General features: G+C 42.6%; 1 long non-coding RNA gene across 1 annotated transcript; it reads right to left on the reverse strand.

The window, feature by feature from the left end:
• Window positions 1-1,702: 1,702 nt before the first annotated feature.
• LOC120394191 lies at window positions 1,703-15,424 on the reverse strand. Its single transcript, XR_005592205.1, has 4 exons — window positions 15,318-15,424; window positions 13,308-13,431; window positions 9,988-10,120; window positions 1,703-1,721 (listed from the first exon to the last, which is right to left on the reverse strand). It is a non-coding gene; the product is annotated as an uncharacterized LOC120394191 (long non-coding RNA).
• Window positions 15,425-22,825: the final 7,401 nt, after the last annotated feature.

The following is a 22,825-nucleotide window of genomic DNA, read 5'->3' on the forward strand; positions in this document are numbered from 1 at the left end:
ACGGGTAATAATTTAAGAAAGTACAATGGAATTTACTCACTGAATAACAGAATGGGGGAATTATTAGGACTATCTTGCGTTCCTGGAATTTTATAGGTGAACTCAGGCAAGGGTGTGGATCTGTGTAACAGCAACTCTACTAAAATGGCAAAAAGAGTTTTCCCCAAGCAAATGTTCTCTTTTTCCTTTAAAGGGACACCATTAACTGGAAAATCATTTCCATCTGAAAACGATGTCTCTCCTATTGTTCTACATAGAGCCGGCCAGAGGGAGACAATTCTGTTTTGTTACCCCTTTCGAGGTTTCACAATTTGTTTTTATTCTAGATTGGAATGAAAACATAAGCCTTTCAAATGCTTTCATAAAATGAAATTGAATCAAAAAACATCAGGCTTTCAATTTGGGGGTCTCCCTCCCTGCTCAGCAAAAACTTTGTCTGAATCAATACATCTCCGTAATACATTTCGGTTTTGACAATGCAGCACATTTCAATGAAAAAACATTTAGTTAAAAATGTTTAAGCAAAAATTTCCCCCCTTCCTATCAACCAGAAGAAAAAGGTGTTTTATAATGGGAATGGCTGGGCCTAGAATCCCTCTCTTGCAACCTATATGAGGGCTGGATTTGGCCAATGATGTCCAAGTTTTTACAATGCTTCCAAGTCACACCTATGACAACACGATTATTTAAATAAGCGTGCGCACACTCCCCACAATGTGGACCATTCTCCTCTAAAGAAGTAACAATTACCTTTTCTGACCACCTCTGGGAGTCCATCTGGCTCATACTCTGGCTCGTTGTCCTGGGTCAGTGAATGTAGGTAGATGGCAACCTCATCAGCACCTGACCAAGGGAAAGAGTCGTTACCTGTACAAATAACTTTAAGGAGACTCTGGAAATATGTGTTTAGAATGCAATGATCTCAATCATTCATTTGTTAATTAAGTACATAAGACGTGTGCTTGTGCAACCACAGTCAACTATAGCAGAGCTTCAGAAACTATACTGATTTATGAGGATCTGGCCCCTCATCTGAATCAAATGTAATAATGGAGGTTTTGAAAACATGTGTTCTAAATAAATGCATTAAGGTTAGAAACAGGATCATGATTAAGGCTATGTTTTAGTCGTTGGTATTTTTAGTAAAAGTCATGGACAGGTCACGGGCAATAAACAAAAAGTCAGGGCCCCGTGACCCCTCCATGACTTTTACTAAAAATACCTGGGACTAAATCTTACCGCCTGGGAGAGGGGACGCTCCTGAAGACTGCTGGGGAGTGGAGAGAGAGAGCAGGGCAATGCTGGTGCGGGGGGAAAGGGGTGGCTCAGGGCCCCACCACCACTAGTCCCAGACTGCTGCTCCAGGGACCGTGCCTGGGGCTGACTGAGCAACGGCCAATGCGGCTGGCTCCTGGGCTTCCCCAGCTGCTGGGATCCTGGCATCAGCTGCACCAGCACTGCAAAATTCACAGAGATCCCAGAAACCGTGACTTCCATGAATGATTTGCAGCCTTACAATCATTCTAGTATAGCATTTCCTTCTTCAACTACCCCATACTTGGCTTGTGCTCCTTTAATAGAGCATTATGGTCAGCAATTTGTTTCGGCAACATTTCTTTTTCCTTCCCCAGCTGCTTACAGGATTGCATCCATGTCTTCAGTTTACTGTCAGCGAATCCATTTTGCTTCTTCAGTTGATCTAAAGCCTTCAGATTGTCTAGCTATAAAATAAAAAAAATTTTTAGTTGCTAATAGGAAAATTCATTCTTCTGTCTAAGCATTATACTCTCACTAATGGCATCTCACCTACCATTAAAAGTTCAGTGCAACTAAAAATCCAAACAAAAGTTATAATACGAATTTGTACAGTAGAGTTCACTTAGTAATATACAATTGAATTATAGCAGCTTCTAATTCCAACAGAGAAACATTAAAGTCATGTTTATTGGAAAGCTACGTGTGTGTAGATTTCCTTGATAGAGAAATCATAATCTAAATATAATATTCAAAATAACCAAATGACAGAACCCAGCCGAAAAGCATGTGGTCCAGGCATGTTTGTCCACCTTATGTGCATTGGGGTGCCAAAATGAATGGATGGTAGATATCTGGCAGCCTTATAAAACACACTTCAGGATAATGTAAATATCAAGCACAGTGCTCCATCAGCTGGGCATGGAGTGAGTACTGTCACTCAATGCCTGCTTGCCACAATACCGGCTCCACACTGTGCTACATGAGTGCTTTTTGATGTGTTTATTTCTGAAGCGAGAGCATAGAACTACAGTCCCTCATTCACCATAAATGGAAGTAGAAAAAGATTGCAGACTAGAAAATGCAGAGGAATTGATAAGAAAAATTCACCTAGATGGACAGGTTTAAAAACTTTCCCTTCTGCTTGGCAGTAAACACCCAACCTATGCGTGTTACAAATAAAACTTCATATAGTCATTACCAGAATTTCTCTTTGCAGTGGCACATGGAATTGTTCACATGCCTATCTAAATTATTAGCAAGAATAGTGCTGTCATAAGAAGAATCACTTCATTAATAATTTAGATGGAAATTCTGCATACATCAGAACTGATATGCTCTCCCAAGTCGAGTGTGACATAATGAGGTAGTAAAAGCAGTTTAAAGATAACAGGGGCATGTCTGCCCTGGGAAGTTTCATAAGATATTAATTAATGTGTTCATTAACACGATGTTACAACATGCAGTGTAGACACTGCCCTGTTATGTTTAATATCACATCAGTCAGTTACAGTCAACCTTAGGGGCAGAGTGAAAAGACATGTTTAAACACGGTCTCATTTTGAAGTAGAGACCCTGGCAAGTAAGGTATTGTTTCCTTTGCACCATAAGTGAAACTTTACCAGAACAATGAATGAAAGTTCCTGATTGAATTCTGCCTGGATACCAAAATGTATCAGTCAGGCTAAAAAAGTGTTTTTAATTTATAAGGAGGTGGGGGGTGCACTCAGAGGCTTGCTATGTGAAAGGGGTCAACAGGACAAAAGTTTGAGAATCACTGGGCTAAAGGATAATGTCTGCTGAACTACACTTTCCTTTTGATATCCAGGCTGCAAACTGTAGGCAGCTCAGGTACAGATGAAATAGGGGCCCATGCGTCAAGAGATCTGTTTTTCTGCTGGTATAGTGGAGATTCCTTAGCTATCAATCAATCATGTCCAAAAATTCCCAGAACTTCTGGCTAGTGAAGAACTAGAAGGATGATTTCAGCTCTTTCCTCTTCCCTTTATGCGAAATGTCTTGTAAAGCAGCGGATTCTTCTCGACATCTGACATTATTTCCATGGCCTCTGAGAGAAGTTCTGACCTCTGGTTACTCACTTATGTTGAAAGGGATATAAACATTCATACTTCAGAGCACAAGCCAACCTCTAACAGGAGATAGGAAGAAATTTCCCTTGTGGGTTAGTTATTCCATAACTGCCCTCTACAGGTTTCTTGAACCTTCCTCTGAAGCAACTGCTACTGGCCACCGTCAGATGACATACAGGAGACTCAATGGACCACTAGTTTGACCCCATCTGTCCATTCCTATGTTTTTGTTCCAACACTACTGAATTCTGTTAAAGTAAACTAAAAGGACGTGTACCCTGACATACTGAAAAACGGTACAGCACAAGGTGTGCGGTTCAGAAAGCTGGACGCTCTTTTTTTCTGTGACACCCACCATAACCCTGGCGGCATCTTGTCTTCCAGGTATGCTCTTCACCAAGTGAGGTGTGTTCCTGTAGCAATCATACAAGGGCCAAAGTGAAAACTGGGTTGGCTTAAAGTATGTTCCTTGTACTTACCTGCCCCAAAAGAGACATTTGGACAGGATCTGAGAATGACGTGTCCACAAATGGAATTTCTGGAGACACATTGAGAAATCCCACTCAGAGGACATTACCAATGCATGGTATCAGCAAACCTGGTCACTGGGGAAAACTAGCTCCGGGATGACTGCTGCCAGGATACAATTGATGAGATGAAGTTTTGGGTCTTTGTAAATCTTTACCAGAGTTGTAAATTGAGAGTCAAAGCCATGCCTATTTTAACCTGGTAGAACAATGTCCTGCACTGGCTTCAGAATATTCTGATTTTGAACTCCAGCGGGGTTGGAATCCTTTCTAGCAGCTGGCAAGTTGGGAATGGATCTGTTTCGCTGGTCAGGGCACAAACAGTGATGTTGTCTGTAAATGGACAGGGTTGTGTAACTTGAGACCTCAGCCTTGCTGTGATACTACCAGCCATTTAAACCTCTCAACACAGAGGATAGGTCAGAACGAAGAGTCTTGTATAGGAATTGTAAACTCTTCACACACAAATGCTCATTTTGTCTTTGTGATGCTGAAGATTTAATTGTTTGGGAAGAAAAAGATTTAGGTCATCTATGTGAGCTTCTGCTTCATACTCTCCCTTGTGCATGCTAAAATAAATTTGTTAGTCTTTAAGGTGCCACAAGTACTCCTGTTCCTGCTACTCTGAAACCATTCCCTTCATGAATACCTTTGGTGTTGGCAGTGACCAATGGATTACTATGCCGGTTTTGACAAGGAGGGTTCAGGCTTCTGTTGGCTCCGCTACTAATTTCACTGGTTCCCCAAATAGCCTTGCACTTATGAAAGTGGATGCACGGGGTATGGATGATTTTTTTCACGTTCATGAGTGTAAACAGTTTCCTTGTAGCCAGAGAGTAAGAATGCTTTGCTACAAATCACATCAAGATAGAGAAAAAATTGCCATGAAAGAATATCTTACACAACACCTCAAGGATTTGACAAGAATGTAACCCAGAGAACTCTCACACTCAAATTGAGGATCATACCCTAGAGACGATGGCCCACTTGCTTGCCACCAACTAGATTTCCCTTACTAAGACTAAGAAATGGCCACAGTTGGAGTTTTGAAATTTGCTGTAGTGTCCTCACTCTTTTGGTCAATGGAATCTTTTGGAAGGAACCCCCTTCTGGAGGCATGGCCATGTCTCTCTCAGGTAGGACTACTGCTGCACTTAGGGTCCCCAAACTTACACATTTTCCTTATCTTTTTATATAACATTTTAGTTTAACATCTAGATTTAACCGGAAATGAATGGAATTCTTATGTGCCTCTCTTCTGGGCACACACTGGCTAAAGTGCTCTTTTATCCTTCAATGCTGAGCAAGCCTATGGAGAGGGAGAGGAGACTCCAAACTCCTTTCCTTGGTAAAGCCTGAGTCCTTGACCTGTTAAACAGACAGGGACAATTCCCACTCCATTGTGACCTAAAATTTGGGTCCCCTTCCCTGCTTGAAAGAGGGTCCCAGGCTGAAAACAGAGATGAACAAACTATATTACCCTGCCACCTGAGAATGGGCTTCACAGAAGTAACACATCTCTCTGCACACCCAGATATACTTGGGGGGGGAGAGAAGGGAGGCAGCGAGTCTGATACAGAGCACTCCAGGAGACCCGTATATAGGAGAAAACAACAGCAAACACATCCTAAGGGTACGTCCAGTCTACCTGCCCTATCGGCGTGTAGGGATCGATTTATCGGGGATTGATATATCGTGGCTCATCTAGACACGATATATCGATCCCTGAATGCGCTCCCCATCAATTCCAGAACTCCACCGGAGCGAGCTGCGGTAGCGGAGTCGACGGGGGAGCCGTGGACATCGATCCCGTGCCGTGAGCACAGAAGGTAAATAGATCTAAGATACTTCGACTTCAGCTACGCTATTCACGTAGCTGAAGTTGCGTATCTTAGATCGACACTCCCCCCCACAGTGTAGACCAGCCCTAAGGGTGGGAAGGCAAGAGAAAAGATTTAAAGACTGATGTTTATACAACCTACTCATTAATTGTACGTATTACTTCTTTACAAAGGGGACAATTCTTTTTGCCTTTTTGGGACCCAGCGCATACGGAGTTTCCAAGTATTATTCCTGAGCAGACTACGTCGGGTTCTCATCTCCTTGAGAATCCTCATGGTTGTACTGAGAAAGAGAGAGGATTCTCCCCAGAACTTAGCAAGGTTATACCCTATGAGTGCCCAGCTTGGATTCATAGAGATTCGGTATTTTCTTTTGTTCTCTTAATAAATTCTTTCCTTTTCTTTGGACTTGGTTAATTCCTTCCCTTGGGGAAATTCAGGGGAAGGGGAGGGGGAAGTGGGCTGCTTCCCTGTGTGTAGAGATTCAAGGCGGTTGAATCCAGGCATCTCTGTCTCCGGAGCAGGCTGGAGAGAGGGAAGAGGGGGGAGGGGGAAGGTTCCTCCTCTGTGAATTGATCTGTGTTCCCAAGGGGGGAAACAGGGGTGTCCCGGCCCACGGAATTGACTGGGTGGTGACAGCCGAAGGGGAGACCTACCCTAGGATTTTGGGGTGGGGGGAAGACATGCTGGTCCTCACTTTGAAACCGCCCAGTTTCAAGTCAGGGTTCAGACCAGGACAGAAGGCAAGAGAAAAGATTTAAAGACTGATGTTTATACAACCTACTCATTAATTGTACGTATTACTTCTTTACAAAGGGGACAATTCTTTTTGCCTTTTTGGGACCCAGCGCATACGGAGTTTCCAAGTATTATTCCTGAGCAGACTATGTCGGGTTCTCATCTCCTTGAGAATCCTCATGCTCCTGATCAAGCCTTCTCACAATGGAGTCAGGGCTTCCAATGGGTGTGTTTATGGACGCATGCATGGCACTAGTGCGCTGGTCCAACAAAGCCCCGTCCCCTCACAGAGCAAGGGTTGGTGGCTTGGAGCAGCAAGACATAGGTTACCCTCTAAGCCCCCTAAAAAGCTGCCCCCTGAACTACTTGGACTTAGCTTGATCTTGCAGGGCTTTTCTAGCACTGCAATAGCGGTCAAAGGGAGTTACTGAGAGGTGCCGTGTTTGCGGATCCACAGAACTTACTTGAGGAAAGGGAAAGAGGAGCAAGAAGTTGAAATGAAATCAATATGGCAGAAAAATGAACAATAATTAATTAGAAGACAAAGTGTTGGGAGAAACTGAACCGCCAACTTGTTCTGCTGGTGGACACAATTTCTGGTGGCCTGAGGTGAACGGTGGAGCTTAGTCCGGGGACCTTCAGCAACAACACTGATCCACCTCCCAGTTCTACAGGGGAGAGGAATCACCTCTTTGTTACCAGTGAGGAGAAAACCTGGGCCACAGAACAGACAAAACGTGCACAATTTTATCACGTTTTCAGGTGTCCTGCTAAAGACCTCCTGTATCTTTGATAGCCAGAAGTTGAGAAGATAACAGATTTAATCACATTTCCATGCTACTAATGGAGAAGTTATAGCAAATGTTATCTTAGAATAGAGAATAGATATTAAAAAGGACACAATTTAATATTTGGGCTCTTAAAAGCTAAATGCCTCATTAACTGTCAGCAAAGGATATTGCTCTTATCTGGCATTGCTAACAGAGACTGAAAATAACATGGCTTTGTTAGTTTCCGTATTGTACCATTTCAACCAAGATATAGGACAAATCATTTGGATTTTGGAGATGAGCGATCTCAGCTTGTTTAAGTTGCAACTCTGACTGCACTTTCTCAAGTTCCTCAGTCAAATCTTGATTTTTCCCCTCTAAATCCCAAATCTCAGCTTCTTTCTTTTCAAATTGTATTTCCTGAGACAAACTCATCTCTATAGTAATAAAAAAATGTGCTTAATTTCTGAAAGCAAACTATGTCAAATATGCAATATTAGCTTTTATGGATAACACTATAAAATGGCAATATTGCCAATTTTCAATTTTTCACCTAGCAATACATTTTCTTAGTATTTCAGAATATAATTACTTCTGTGTTCTAAAACTGCCTTTATTCCCAAACCATGACATTGGATAGCTGAGACAATTTTAGCATTGCCATAATTCAGTTTTGCAGAAAGAACATACAAATCGCTCTATGCTTCACAATTGTAACTCTTTCTACAGCCCATCTTCCCTCAGGTCTGATGGCTTGTACTCTGAAACTCATGGTTGACAGATAACAGTACCAATGGCTAGATAAAGAATGTTGGTGCCCTATTTGTCCATTTTCCTCTCTTTAAAATCCAGCATATATAAAAATGTTCAAGGTGTTTGATGAACTGATGTATGGAGTAAAATTAAGAGACATGGGCAATACAAGAGATTTCCTGTATTGCAAAGAGAATTCTATTGAATAACACCAATTTACCATATGAAACAAGACTACGCATTCCCTTCCTACAGGACAAGGAAAATTCAATGTCTCCAAGACCCAGAACTTGGTGAGAAAGAGGAGCAGACAGAGGGGAAGGGAAATGATAGCAATCAACAGTTATTTGAAATATATCAACACCTAGGGTGGAGAAGGATTATTTAGGGTGGTGATTCAAAGGGGGGAGGGGTGGCAGGCCGGTTGCCCGCTCTAGCCCTGAAGGGGTTGGAACAACCCTGCAGAGGGTTGTGGCTGGGGAAAGCAGCAAGCCTGGGCTGATTGGGGAGGCAGCTACAGCTGGGCCAGTTCCCAATCAGGCCACAGCTGGTCCTTATAAAAGGGCTGTGAGCCAGGCACTCAGTCAGTCTCCCTCTAGCTCTGAAGGGAGAGGGACCTGGCTACTGGGGTACTAGAGTGAAGCAGGGCAAGGGAAAGCTCCAGACTGGCAACTCCCCAGGCCGCAGGGCCTTGTCCTAGTCCCACAGAGGTACTGAGTTGCAGGGAAAGGCAGCAGGTCCAAATCCCCCAGCCAATGATGAGTGGCCATTACAGACTGCAGTCAGCCTCAGTGAAAGGGGGCTAGATGGTACTGGCAGTAGCCACTGAGACAAGGTGGAGAATAGGGGGTGGGGATTCCCTGGGGTGGGGAGACCCAGATAGTGGATTTCTGCTGGGAGCAGGAGCCTGACGGGGAGGGCACTGGGGTCTGGGAGGGACATGGGGGCCAGTGAGGAGAGGGATAGTGACCAGCAGAGGATGCTCCAGCTAGAAATGAGCTCAGTCCCTGGATGACCAGAAGGAGGCACTGCAGGGGTGAGAGGATAGTCAGAGACTTGTTAGAGAGGAAGAACTGTCCGGGGGTTAAGGGTGACAGCCTAGGACTCTGAGCACCCACATTCAGTTATGTTTCAATTAAGACGAGGTATTATTGGTTGCAGCACAAACATCTTCTGACTTATTTTTTGTTCATAATTATTCCCTTCAGAAAATGGAGATAATGCTACCATTTGACACCGTAAGAACCACAGCTAGAAGATAGCGAAAGCAAGAAAATGGACTTAGAAGGCATTACATTTTATTAGCTAGCCGAAAGTGCTGCCACTTGCCAAGAATAAGATCAAAACACAAAGCACTTATTTGGATGGCCTCAAGGATTGGAGAGTGCAAAATACTGATTAAAATGGGAGCAGGACTGGGTCCATACATTTAATTTTGAAATCTCATTAAGTAAGGTTAGACTTCTACAGGGATAAGCGGGAGCAGTCTCCTTCTTTACAATGGCTATTTAGCAGAATTACCTGTTCTCTTAAACCTCAATCTGCAAATTGCATTTTCCCAACCAAATAGACAAATGTAGGGAAAAGTCAAATTACGGCTCGGCAGGTAACATTTCACCACGTTTAAGCTTGATGGCGTCCATACACAAGCTAAAAGGATAATAGTTTGAGGTATATTTGTTTGCTTGGGATTTTAAAACACAGGAGCACATTGTAGTATTTAATATGCTGACCATATAGTTCTCTTTGGGACATATTTATTCCTCATTTTAAATTGCTTTAAAACCATATAATTTTATGAGTTAGTACTATATATTTGTATAAAGAAGTTCCATCTCAGTTTGGAAAGAGAATTGCGTGTATTAGCTGAAAGTTAATTTAACTATATCACACAATGGGAACTTTTTTTTCTTGGGTAGTCCTCAAATCACCATTGATAATGAGGTTTAAAGAACCTCCACACTGAAGTAATAGTTTGTAACAGGATTTAAATAGGTAGAAATGTGTATCTCACTTTTCATCTCTTCCGCATAATTCTGGGTCTCCTTCAGAAACTGTTTAGCTGTTTTCAGTTCTTCTTGCAGCTGATGGATTTCTTGAGATTTTTTATCAGACTGGCAGCGAAGAAGGTTTTTTTCCTCCATTTCCTACAACAAAACATTCGTTACAAAACAGTTGATTAAGTCGATAAACTGAGAGTAGTGTGATGTGGAATACTACCCATCTGAGTCCCATGAAGACTCTGGAAACATATAAATGAGTTAGGAACACAAACGGCACTCTTGGCAGTCCTCAGAGGGCAGACAATCCTTTTGGGATGTCTCCCAGTTGGCACAGATCACAGCAGTACTTAGGTGGCTCAGGATATGGAACCAGCGAGCTGCAACCAGTTCTCTGGTGCATCCCTATAGCATATCTTGACACAGGATAGAATTCAGCCCACAAAAACTAAGCGTCAGTGAAGTTAAGTGACTTGCCCAAAGCCACAGAGGGGAGTCAGTATCAGAACACAGGAGAACTTTCCAGTTCTAGCTCCTGTTCTCAGACCACCCATCTCTCAGTGTGGATGAGTCAAATATATGAAGTTGCTCTCGGTAGCAAGGTAGCATTAGATGTAAAGTATTATTAGTCACTAATACCTGGGGGCTCGGGATAGTACATTTTCTAAGCATCTTTTTTTCCAAATATTTTAAGAAAAGTTAAAATACCCCATACAACTATTTCCTACCTGGGAACTGAAATAAAAGTTATTTCTAAGAAACTAACTCCTTCCAGCTAACTCCTGCATTGCTGGGTAACAGATGGCATGGCACTGGTGGGACTCTACTGGAAGCAAGCCATCATTTCTTCATCTACTTACTACGAGCAGATGGACACCAGTGCGCAGAAGCCAAATTCAAGAAAAGGGAGGGTCTGGATGGAAAACAAATTAAAACCTTGCCGACACAGCAAGTCTGTATTTTCAGCTATTTAAACAAGTCACCCAAAGAACATAACTAAAACCGTTGATGCTTCTAGTTATTTTCCTTTTGTCTCACAACCTTCTAGTCCAAACTGTCCAACTGCTATAACGTAACAAACACACACACACACACACACACACACACACTCTATCAATCATTCTAAAAGACACAGGTGTCAAGCGACAACATTTTCAGACAATGCTGATGTATGACAAATGTTTCAAAGCTGTATGAATTCTCAGCTGCCTGTGTTCAAAATATCAACAAAATTCAAGGGGTTTAAAGGGCTGAAACGCACAGCCCTCTTGCTGTGACTCAGCACACGTGGCTCTGATTAAGAAGCATTCAACAAAAAGCTTGAACCAACAACCTAACATCGCTGCACAAAAAAATCCCATGCTCTGATGCAGGACGTTCACAAAACCATTTACAAGAAATGCATTCTCCTACCTCAATCTGGTAAGGCTACATCCCATCATTTGCATTTACAATTTGTATTGTAAATTGTATTTACAATCTGTATTGTATTTACATTTGTATTTACAATTTGGCCTCAATCGCCTCAGTCCTCAGCTGCTCATTTGAGAGGTAACATTTAGGTGTTGGACTGACGATCAGCTATCACCAAATATGCCATTGAACAGCCAACAAACAGAAAGGATCAATACCAAACTAGACTCAATTCGGTACAATCCAAATACCAAGAGATTGACAAATTACTCTACCTTTTCCACTTACTATATACTCAAGGAATAGGTTACATGTTGTGAAAAACCAGTATTTGTACATCTTAATTCCCCATATTTATGGACCAACAAAGACATTCAGCTTGCACCTCTGTCTCCATAACCACATTCTTCAGGGGCAAGGGAAATTAGTGTCGTGCTATCCTCTATCTTAAATTTATCACCTGACTTTATATCGCAAGGATAGGCAACTTATGGCATGCGTGCCACAGACAGCACACTTGCTGATTTTCAGTGGCACTCACACTGCCTGGGTCCTGGCCACTGGTCCAGAGGCCTCAGCATTTTAATTTAATTTTAAATGAAGCTTCTTAAACATTTTAAAAACCTTTTTTACTTTACATACATCAATAGTTTAGTTATATATTATAGACTTATAGAAAGAGACCTTCTAAAAACGTTAAATTGTATTACTGGCACGCGAAACCTTAAATTAGAGTGAATAAATGAAGACTCGGCACACCACTTCTGGCACGACCCCTGTTATGTCGCTATCTAAACCAGGAAGTTAACAAGATCATAACTGTACCACCACCAAATTCTAACTGGTTTTCAACCTTTTTAACCTGTTTTATATCAGTCATAATAGCTCCATAGTACTCCAAATTAAAAAGGAAGTAAAAAATGAGAATGAAATAACCTAGTTCCATTCTAGAAAGGAGTAGGCTTTTCTGGATAAAAACCTATAGATGTCCAAGTTTGAGTATGAATCGAGTGTTTCAAGAGTAAACCTGGAAAGAAGAGTATGTATAGAGAAAATACTAACCACCTCTGTAGAAAACGTTTGATTAATGTGCTCACACAGCTAGGATGACACATAGCTATGCCGGACAGCTATCGTGGACAAATTTAGAACCTCTGTATGAAGTCAGTGTAGACCATGTCTATCATAAATAAAAAAGCAGTTTTCTATTAGAGAGTGTGGATAGAAAAGAAGCAGTGCTCATATCAGAACAAGGCTAAAGGGAACGGTTGTAGGGCATTACCCCCAGACTGCCTTTGGGCCCATCTGCTACCTCAGTTTACCTTTAATCTTGCATCAAACCAGATATCACATGTGGTGATTTTACAGTAGTGCTCTCTTCCAGGTTGGTTTATTATCATAACACAAGACTCAAAAATACCCTTAACCAGCCTCAATTATTCTTTTCCGCGTATAATGCCTCAAGTTTTTCCAGGTCTTGATCAGAGCAGGCCCATCCTTGTGGTCCCGCCCCTCTCCTAGCTGGGACTTCTGCATCCTGCAAGTCCATCAATGGAGGCTTATCCCTGCACAGTTTCCAGTTCCTTGTAATTCTCTTCCCCCAAAAGGCTTTTGCCTTGGAGTTCTGGAAAATTGTCACCTGTCCTCTTCACAGGCTCTCTGCCTGGGCACTAACGAGAGAGAGTCTCTCTCTGAACTTTTGAGGCAGAGGGGGGGGGTCTCACTCTCTTGAATGACCACAGGCTGCCCTTTTACCTGCCAGCATGCCCGGTTTAGATGCATGCTTCTGTCACATGACCCTTGTATTTATTCCCATCATACAGGGAGATGGGCTAAACCTGACAAAAGGACAGTTAAATTTTACATAAAATAAAAACTCAGCATCACCACTTCCATTTGAATAGTATATTAAAAATCCTACTTTGTTGAGTTCTGCTCGTAGAGCATCGTTGGCTTGCTGCAAGTCCTGGTTTATCTGGTCGCACGGCAGATCCCCTGTCAGTAAGTCATGTAGCTGATGAAACACGTCGTAGAAATGTAGAAGACTGGGGGGGAGAGGGGTAGGAGAGAGAAACACACTCTAGTTACATGTTTCTTGTCATGTTACTATAACTATTAACACTGGAAAACGCAGGGGAGGGGCTGTAAATTGCCTCTTAAAAAGTTACTAATGACACTAAAGCGCTCTCTGACAGAAGCAAAAAGAGTTTAAAACCCATTTTTAAGTAAAGCATAAATTCTGTTATGGCCACTAATGGCCATGACTCACTTTGGCCAATCAGAGTAGCCTACTTCATCTGCTACACCAAGACAGGTGGATCAAAAAATACTAGCAAATAATGGAATGAAGCTTATATATCGATTCAAAAGTAGATCTCCATAACAACATCGAGCATTACAACTAAGCAACCAGACTAATCCCCAATAATCAGTTTGGGGTGCGGGGAATTCCCTTCTTTGCTATGATTACTAATGGCTATGACTCACTTTGGCCAATCAGAGTAGCCTACTTCATCTGCTACACCAAGACAGGTGGATCAAAAAAATACTAGCAAATAATGGAAGTAGATCTCCATAACAACATCGAGCATTACAACTAAGCCACCAGACTAATCCCCAATAATCATGATCCTTTGGGGTGCGGGGAATTCCCTTCTTTGCTATGATTACATCTTTAGCTTATTGCTGTCAAAATGTTTTTCATGAGGAAAATGCCTTAGTTATTTTCAATTTGACTTAACACATGACTGGGCAGCAACAGAAGTTTGGTAGAGGGGCATTGACTCCTCCCGCCTCAGATCTGGGGGAGCAGAACTTCACTAATGCACACCTCCTAAGATCCATAGGAATCTAGCCCATCTCCTGCAACCATTAGGATATGCAAAGTAGATATCCATCTGGGTATAATTCGTTTTTGAGGCTTCTTCCAGGCCCCACGGTCCTTAGGTTGGGACTCTACATGAATTTGAGAGGGGATTTATATGAGGGAATAGGGCTATGAGGGGCACGGGACTTTTAGTCGGGGGTGTTGGGGTTGGTAAGAAAAAGAGAGGGCTGAGTGGGGGAGCAGAAAGCAGAGGAAGATAGGGAGGGAAAGCACTAGTGGCGTCTCCTGGCAACAAACCTCTCTGCCAAACTTCTCTTGGCAGCAGCTGCAGGACTCCCCTCTAACAAATCATAGCAGGTTTGTCAGCTGGAGAAGGTAGTGAAGTGCTAGTGCTTCCCCTCAGCTTTCTCCTAAGCACCCTCCTATCCTCCAGCAAGACACCTGCTCCATCCCATGTCCTCAAGCACCCCCCACAGCCTGTTCCCACTCTCATTGCCAGCCAGAGACCCATCCTATGAAGTCCCCACCCTCTTGGATCCCAGTGATCCATTTCCCCAAATCATTATGTCTCCCAACCCCCTTATTATATTCAGTGAGCAAATTATTAGCAAAATGTTCAAACTTTTTTCTGATTTTATTTTTGTCATCGAACTGTAAATTAGAGGTGAACAAATTGGTAGCCTGCCTGCCCAGCCTACCTTGAAGAAATACGGATTCACTTCCTCTTACCAAGTTATAACCACCAGACTACTATTATCAACAGCTAGGGAACATGGCTTTAGTCAACTTAATTCGTGGTAGGCCAGTAAATTGTTTCACTAACAAATACAGATCCATTCAAGGAACTGAGAGGGCGTGGGACCAGCAGGGCCCCATGTACCGGCGCATAAGCACATGGCTCCAGAGGTTGCCAAAGCCGGCCCTGGGGGTACCATTACGGGGAAAAAATTCTGACAGCGTGCATGTATGCGCGCACACATCAAATATGGAATCATCAGCGTTTTTTCTTCTACATGGACAAATACCCAATGAACAACTTGTTCACTCTGGTAATAGCGGTCTGGAGGCAACTTTAAACTTGTGAAAAAATGGGTCTCGTCTTACCTTTTCCTTTTCTTTTCTTTTCTGTTCTAAGGACCGACGATTATTTTCGACAAATTGTCTCTGATGACTCAGTAGGTCGTCCATTTTTTGCTCCAACATTTCACGCTATACAGAGTTTAATCATAAATCACAGTGATGCAAGGGTAATATTTATTATTTGTACTACAATAGTAATCCAGCCCCCGCAATCAGGATTGAAATCCCACTTTAGTGGACAGTGTTTAAAAAAAAAACAACAACAAAAAACGACATACATACGAGGAAGTCATGGTCTCTGCCCCAAAACTGCTTACAGTGTTCCATTACTTAGTGAACAATCACACAGGTATCCCATACCAAACTGAGAACAGATTACACTTGGCTAGAAGACAAGTGTGTGCTAAAGTTTTAATAAGTGAAGTGGAGAGGGCCTATTCACAGGTCAAAAGTTCTCATCGTTAACTTACTTGAACATCTGTATACAAACATGGTAATAACCCTGGATTGACTCATTGTCCCTGGCCTCAACCTACTCGCAGCCAAGATCTGCTCTCAATGTGGTCCTCACAGAGGTAGCAAAGAACAGCATTACCCTACCTCTGCAGAGGCAAATTCTTAACCCCCATTCATATGATGGTATAATCTTCAGCATCCCGTATATAGGATGTAGGAAGCAGCAGAATTTTCTAACAAGCAGCAGCATTTTCTAACATTCTTAAGTAGGCTGCAGAATGTGCATGGATAGATAAAATCCCTGACAGCAAAGAGTAGGTGACAACCATCACACTTACAGAAGACATATGTGGTGGTGCCTTTCCCCACGGCAACATAACTTCTTTAATCTAAGTGTGTATGGAGGGGCAGAAAGGGGATGGGAAAAGAGTTCAGCTAAAGAGAAATATGAAGAATCGTGGAATCCATGACTTGCATGAGTTATAATGTTCTACCCAATACACACGTAAACTGTTGAGCTGCAACAATTGGCAGAGGCCAAAACATTCAGCTGGACTAACTTCCCCATGTTCTCAGGCATTCCTGCACCCCTCAGAGTTTCTCCACTAATAGCAACTCAGAACCTGAGGGACCCCTATCATACTTTTAAGTACTACAATGTTCCCCATTTCTTAGCACCCGTATCGTTCTCTGCATAACACCGGGAGCTCTCTGCCAGCTTTCTTGCTTTGCATGGGAAAGATCTCAAAATGTCTTAAAGACATTATCAAGAAAATCCCCAGGCAGAAACCAAACAAAACAAATCATTAAACTCTGTGACTAAAGTTGACAGTACATGTAAGTTTGTTTTTTTTTAAATTCGTAATGCTGCAGTTATGAAAAACAAATAAAATGAAGCATTAGAAACCAAGGTAATTCAGAGTTAAGATCAAAATAAAAGACAGCCTAACATTTGAAAAGTAGGCAAGATCAGGGCCGGCTCCAGGCACCAGTGTAGGAAGCAGGTGCCTGGGCAGCCAATGAAGAGAGGGGTGGCACGTGCAGCAGTTCGGCGGCAATTCGGCAGTGGGGCCGTCACTGCCGCTTGGAGCGAAGGACCTGCTGCCGAATTGCCGCCATAAAATCGCGAATGCGGCTTCTTTTTATTATTATTTTTTGCTGCTTGGGGCGGCAAAAACGCTAGAGCCGGCCTTGGTTCAGATGCAAGCCTGTGACAACTGTCAGTAGGAACACAGCATGTGTCCAAAAGACACTTTGTCCGGACATAAGATAAGCATAAGTTGGGTCTGCATAAAAGCTTGGAGTTCTCCATCCTTCTCTTTGAGGAGATCTTAGTCTGGAATCATCTCTGGACTCTTCCGTGCCCTGTACCTTTTTCACAGAAAGCTTCTTGTCCGATGTGCCAGATTTTGAAAGAGGATGTTGCTGATGAGGCCCAGGAAGCGAGGGACCCAGTACTAGCACTCTAAGGAGCAGAGAAGACATTTACAGGATGGTTATCTGACCCAGGGCCTGAAGCTACTCTCATTGCTTTACCCATTAAGTACATCTGGAGCAGGGCTTCTCTAGATTTGCAGGTCCCGCAAGTGAAGGACTTGCAAATATGTATTTTGTCTGGGGGAATGTTCCCGGAAAATGCCAAACATTACAGGGTATAGTGCCCGTGTTTGATGGGCAGTATGTAAATCCAGGGGACTTAAAAGAAGCCATCCTGACACCAGAAAGAAATAGCTATTCTGGTTAAAAAACCAAAATGCCAATGGGCAACAACTAGCTATCTCTATCTACACGCTGCACAGATTTAAAAAGAGCCAGGTATTTTGTTAGCACTGCTCACTGCCCATGTTCATCTCAAAGCCAGGAGGCCTGAGAGGAACTGAGTGGTGGCTGGCCTGCTCCACCCTTTTATGCCCTCGGTGCAGGATATGAGGATGCTCAAGGTGCATGAGACTCTGAACATGGGTGAGTGGGGTGCATTGCACACCGTCAGCAAACTGTGGAAATGAATAACCACTCGAAGGGAAAAAAGTTGCAAAGGAATAGCAGTGGTCTGTTCATTATACCATTAATACACTGGCTTTTACAAATTGTCCTGGAGCCAGTACAAAAAGCCCTTGATCAAAACACCAGTTCAGTATGGAGATCTTATCTCGCAAACTCTTATGTGAAGGACTTGAAAACGGCACATTTTCCAGGAAGAAAGATGAGGCTAGAGTCACTGAAAAGGCAGAGTTGAGGTGGTCTGAGAGCCTGAATTATACATTTCCAAATTGATAAATGTTGGGTTGCAATTTACGTTTAACTTAACTTTGAATTTCCCGTATTTTTAATACTTGTTATTTTTAATTACTACAAATGTATTGTAAGGCACTCTCATCCTTGACTCGAGTTTACCCAAGTATTGAGCCTGCGATAGTTTAGAATCCAAGTAACTTTCCCCTGAATGTATGGCAGTTTAGGCTGAAAATATTAAACTATATGACAGTGTCCCTTTAAGGTCACAATTGGCCACCAGGTGTCAATCTTCCTCTATGGAATATTATTGGTAGGGGCGTACGGTCCATTTTGGTCAATTTTACGGTCATAGGCTTTTAAAAACCATAAATGTCATGATTTCAGCTATTTAAATCTGAAATGTAACAGTGTTGTAATTGTAGGGGTCCTGATCCAAAAAGGTATTGTGTGTGTGGGCGGGGGGGTGTCACAAAGTTACTGTGGAGGGTGGGGGTTGTGGTGCTGCTACCCTTACCACTGTGCTGCTGGTGTTGACGGCGCTGCCTTTAAGCTGGGAGGCCGGAGAGTGGCAGCTGCTAGCTGGAAGGCCAGCTCTGAGGCAGCACAGAAGTAAGGACCCTCAATTTGAGAAACACTGGTCTCCCCCATGAAATCTGTATAGAATAGGATAAAAGTACACAAAAGACCAGATTTCATGGTCCGTTTGGACAGAAGCCGTGGCCCCGCGCCTGCTGGGTATAGAGAACTCCAGGGCTGTGGGCGCCGGTGCTCTCTGTCCCCGGTAGGCACGGGGCCGCTTCTCTCCCCTGCTCAGGCACTAGGCAATTGGGGCACTAGGCACTAGGCAGAGCACATCAATGCACCGCATTGGGGACCACTGACTTAAACTGACCAGCTTGAAAGCCCGCTATACCGCGACCCTGCATTTATCGCCATGGAATTTTTTGGACCCCAAACATCGCGTTATAACGGGGTTTCACTGTACTTACAGTATTAGTACTTTAAAGCAGCCTACACATTCTAATTAGACACTTGATAAGATGCAAATTGGAGAAAAACTATTTAAAAACTGCTTATCAGGTTAATGTAGCAATATAAAAACATTTTAAAAATCTATTATCATATTGGAAAAATTGAAAGGCCTTTAAAAGTCTGGTTGGCACAATTTATATTTATTTGTTGAACTTGGATAGTGGCTGTAGATCAGTTTCACTTTGTTTTTTACTAGCTTCATTTTCTGATTCTTATGCATTGGCACAACACTGCAGTGTTTAGGCCACAAATTTTGCAGAGGTTCTTTGTCAGGGGTTCTCAAACTGGGGGTTGCAACCCCTCAGGAGGTCGTGAGGCTATGATGTGGGGGAGTCTCAAGCTGTCAGGCTTCACCGCAAACCCTGCTTTGCCTCCAGCATTTATAATGGTGTTAAATATATTTTAAAGTGTTTTTAATTTATACGGGGGTGGGGGACTTGCTATGTGAAAGGGGTCACCAGTACCAAAGCTTGAGAATCACTGCTCTTTGTTTATAAGAACTACCTCCACTGGAATTTTCTAAAACATTATTAAAACATTTCTATTTGGTCTTAAGTTTTGAAAAAGCTGCTTCTGAAGAAAAGCTATTAGACACCTATATTTGGGGCTAAATTTAACCCATTAGTGTTCATTTAACTTATTCAATGCATGTCTCCCTTTTTGGAAGGGGCCTTTTGTAAATATCATATAGGGTCTTTTTTTTCACATCACTAAAACCACTTATCTAAAAATCAAAACTGTTTTTTTCATGATACACGTGTGTGTGTTTGGGGAGGCTCAGAATCTATAGTTTCTTTTCCACAGACTTCAATGGAATTTTGCACATGAAGAACAGTAGTCATCAATTTCAGATTATTAGCATGTGAAATGAATGATCTGATCATTCTTTTATGAGGACCTATTCCACTGGTACTCTATCTGCAAACAAACAGATGGCAGCCAAATTTTCCTTTTTTCGGTCACTGACCCTTCTCCCTGCCCCATCCTCCCCACACCCCAAAAAACCCCAGACAAACAAACAAACAAACAAACAAACTAACCAACCAACCAACCCTTCAGGCTTCCAAAGCTGAAACTTCATCTTAGGTTTGCAATTAACTTTACAATGTGACCGTGCACATAAACTAAGCCTTGAATGAAAACTCTTCCCATTTAAACGAACAGTAAGCAAAGGGTGAGTGTTTGAATTGAGATAACTGTCCTGCAGAACAGCATTACCATTTAAAAAATCATCTTTTTCAAAGACCACTTGCCAATGATTTTGGCTTAATTGGATTAAAGCAGAAATCTAAGAAAGGAGACCCATCCATTCACTGAAAAAAAAATGGACGATACAGACACTGTCCCAAACACTTCCAACAAGGTAACAAAATTTACTGACAGAAAATCTGAAGAACAAAGACAGAATGGCAGAGCAGAAGACATTAAATGGCCTTAAGTCACCTGTCACCTTATCTGCTGAAGATAAGGTTCTTCCTATAGTGTTTATTAAATGTTTACAAAGACTTCCAAGTGGGTATCCTGCACAGCTGCACGGACACTAGGGCTACACTACAGCTTAAGTCGACATAAGGTTTGTTGCTCAGTTGGTGCTCCATCCGTTAGTATCTTGCAGTATTTTGAGGTACAGACAGAGCAGCCTGTTAATTTTTACACACAAAGCTTTCTGGTTTGTGGGCACAATTTCACATAACTTATTTTCAGTGAGTAGTATGTAAGACTTGCCTAAACATTATGTTGAAGATACGCTTTGCTCAGCCCACCGTGATATGGCACATCCCCATGCCCCTTTGCCAGGACCTCTGAGGGGGATTCTTGCAGAAAGCAGCATGGCTGCATACTGCCATGGTCAGACTAAGGCCTCTTAAACAGCTCTTTCTTTGCCACTTTGGAATCATCAAGGAGCATGACTTCCTGAAACAAGTGCAGCTGTCTTTATGAAATACTATCCTTATCCGAAAGAAGCCCACCTCCTCCCCAAGGCACTGGGTTAAGAAACCCTGATCTACTCTCCATGTAAGGTCTAGCACTCATTATGGTTTAGTAATTTGGAGGCAATCCATATAGTTATGCTGTACAGGGTGGGAAAATCCGAGTAGCTGCAACAGTTATGTCAGGGAAGGCTGCCTCCCTTCCTCTCCACCTAACAGTTCTGTGTTTATCACTAACCTTGAGAGTGGGGCTCTCCTCAAGATTCTCCCTAACACCTGCACAACTGTCTGGTCACTGTCAGAGCCAAGAGGACGCACACAGAGAAGGACATGCTCTGTGAGATTCTGCAGGTCTAAAAGTGAAATGCCAGGGCAATAAGGCAGCGGTGTGAACAGCTGCTGAAGGAGTAGAGGGAGGACAAAGATGCAAAAAGAAATGCTGCTGCTGCTGCTGATCCAGCTGCTCAAATGAATTGTTGATCAATTATTGATTAAGAATCTCACTGCATTAGTTCACCCACTCCAAAGCTTGGATAAATATGGGGTGTTGGCAGGGATCATAGACACCTCATCCCCTTATGCCAGTTCCTGCTGTACTCTACTCTCATGGACAACATGTCAGGGAACGAAGAACTTTGATTACATGTACAGTCATCTGTGATGCGCTGACATCCAGTCTGCATGTTGTACTTGTACCTAGTCAAGTTATATAGCTAGTAAAGTCAATTATCAGTTATCTTTTTTTTTGGTATGTCTAGCATGCCGTGGTGGTAATAAAGTACATACTTGAAAGTTGGTGCAACTTTATTGTGACTTTTTGGTATTGCAGTGCTAGAAAGTAATATAACCAGAAAGGCTTCTATACCTCTAAACAAAGTCAATGCATGTATATTACAGAAGTGCTAGCCTTTATTGAGTCTAGAAATACACCACCTGTACTGTGACAGCATTTCTATGACCATCAGTTATCTTCCACACTTCAACAACAAATGCCAGAAAAGTCATGAATGTCACAAATTCCACACCTGTTCTATTAATAGCTTCATAGAAACAGGGTTAGGCTATTACCTACTGTTGAAGTAAGCTTTTAAAACTTCCTTTACCTGAACCGCGTTAGCAATGCAACTGTTAGCTAGCCTATTTTAGATCCAGCCCGTCCACCTCACTCATCCACCCTGGCAAGAGGGTCTCTCAGAGAGTGCTGCATGCTGTGCAGTGCATAAGAACTGAGAATGTTTTACTTGTTGATATGGAGCTTTGGCATGAGACCCCTCCACCTATCCTGTCGTCTTCCACCTCTGCCCACTTCACATTCCTTCTTCAGCTGCACAGATAAGAGTCAGATCTTTCCTTGTTTCTGTCTAGCTTGATAGTATGTGGTTTCTTAAGCCAGAGAATTAAGGGTGGGCAGTTTCCATAAATTATGATTGGCACAGAAATGTCATTAATTCCAGTTGGATGGAGTGGGGTGTCTGCTTTCAATATGTCAAAAAGCACAGTGTTTCTAAAGCCGTGGTTGTCCTGAATTTCTCTGAACCAGCCAGTGTTTGTCAGTAGTGTGTCCCTTATGATCTACCAAGGCCTGCATACATTTTGAAGGTACCTTTTTTTAATATGCTCAGATCCTGGGAAGGGTGGGCACAGAATGGGGATATTCCCCACCTATTACCCCAGCACATTTAGAGAAACCCAGCTTATTGAATCCACTTTTTTTTTTTTTTTTTGCACAACGATCTAGCCTAACTACCCCGTACAGCAGGGTGTGCTTTATTGTCTTGCATATCTCAGTGATAACTGTCCTTACCATTGATTTTTTTTGTAACACCAAATTGATTACCCCACTAATTGGTAGCAAACTGGTGGTGTAAGAGTCCATAG

The sequence above is a fragment of the Mauremys reevesii genome, unplaced genomic scaffold (assembly GCF_016161935.1).
Source record: "Mauremys reevesii isolate NIE-2019 unplaced genomic scaffold, ASM1616193v1 Contig41, whole genome shotgun sequence".
NCBI classification, from domain to species: domain Eukaryota; kingdom Metazoa; phylum Chordata; order Testudines; family Geoemydidae; genus Mauremys; species Mauremys reevesii.